The sequence below is a fragment of the Lactuca sativa genome, chromosome 9 (assembly GCF_002870075.4).
Source record: "Lactuca sativa cultivar Salinas chromosome 9, Lsat_Salinas_v11, whole genome shotgun sequence".
In the NCBI taxonomy this organism is placed as follows: domain Eukaryota; kingdom Viridiplantae; phylum Streptophyta; class Magnoliopsida; order Asterales; family Asteraceae; genus Lactuca; species Lactuca sativa.
Window position 1 is genome coordinate 69,856,539 of NC_056631.2, and position 1,538 is coordinate 69,858,076.

General features: G+C 51.4%; 1 pseudogene; it reads right to left on the minus strand.

Annotated features, from left to right (window-relative positions):
* Nucleotides 1-1,139: 1,139 nt before the first annotated feature.
* LOC128129420 (5S ribosomal RNA) lies at nucleotides 1,140-1,257 on the minus strand (annotated as a pseudogene).
* Nucleotides 1,258-1,538: the final 281 nt, after the last annotated feature.

Genomic DNA, 1,538 nt, shown 5'->3' on the forward strand with positions numbered 1-1,538 from the left:
TTGGATATCAGAGGAATCTGCGGTTGGGGAAGGCAGTTCCCCCTGGACTTGAGAACATCCTGCTGAAACATCTTGATGCATTAGAGCAGGGTTTTCTTGAAGAATTTGCAGAGATTGAGGTTCCCCCTGAATTGCGGATGGGAGTTCCTCTGGAACCTGAGAAGGTTCCCCCTGGAATGCAGATGAAAGAGTGACAATATTCTCTATGAGTTCGTCATCTGAGTCGTCCGAAGGTTCGATTGATGGTGAGACTTCACTTCGGGTAAGAATGTAAACAACATCAGGTACTGGAACCTCAACGGTTGTAGCAATATCTGGAGTAGATCTTTTCTCAACGGTTGTAGCAATATCCGGAGTAGAGCTTTCCCCCTTAACCGGAAAGGTGGAAGTATTGAGAGATACTACTTCAGATAGAGAAGGTTTAGATACGTCAGCATGTTGTTGTTGAGCTGTGGATGACACTAGGTGTAACATCCCCCTCTGGCACGTATCACAATATTGTCCGCTTTGGGCCACTCGGCACGAGGACTTCCCAGGGGGTCACCCATCCTGGTACTACTCCCGCCCGAGCACGCTTAACTGCAGAGTTCTTATGGGATCTGCTGCCCTCACGGCTTTAAAACGCGTTGTGACAGGGAAGATATCCACACCCCTTATAAGGAATGCTTAGTTCTCCTTCCCAGCCGATGTGGGATAAGATCTAACCCACTTTCACCCCCCATTATAGGGTTCGACGTCCCTGTCGAACACATCGACCCGTGCCCTGGCTCTGATACCATTTGTAACATCCCCCTCTGACACGTATCACAATATTGTCCGCTTTGGGCCACTCGGCACGAGGACTTCCCAGGGGGTCACCCATCCTGGTACTACTCCCGCCCGAGCACGCTTAACTGCAGAGTTCTTATGGGATCTGCTGCCCTCACGGCTTTAAAACGCGTTGTGACAGGGAAGATATCCACACCCCTTATAAGGAATGCTTAGTTCTCCTTCCCAGCCGATGTGGGATAAGATCTAACCCACTTTCACCCCCCATTATAGGGTTCGACGTCCCTGTCGAACACATCGACCCGTGCCCTGGCTCTGATACCATTTGTAACATCCCCCTCTGACACGTATCACAATATTGTCCGCTTTGGGCCACTCGGCACGAGGACTTCCCAGGGGGTCACCCATCCTGGTACTACTCCCGCCCAAGCACGCTTAACTGCAGAGTTCTTATGGGATCTGCTGCCCTTACGGCTTTAAAACGCGTTGTGATAGGGAAGGTATCCACACCCCTTATAAGGAATGTTTAGTTCTCCTTCCCAGCCGATGTGGGATCAGATCTAACCCACTTTCACCCCCCATTATAGGGTTCGACGTCCCCGTCGAACACATCGACCCGTGCCCTGGCTCTGATACCATTTGTAACATCCCCCTCTGGCACGTATCACAATATTGTCCGCTTTGGGCCACTCGGCACGAGGACTTCCCAGGGGGTCACCCATCCTGGTACTACTCCCGCCCGAGCACGCTTAACTGCAGAGTTCTTATGG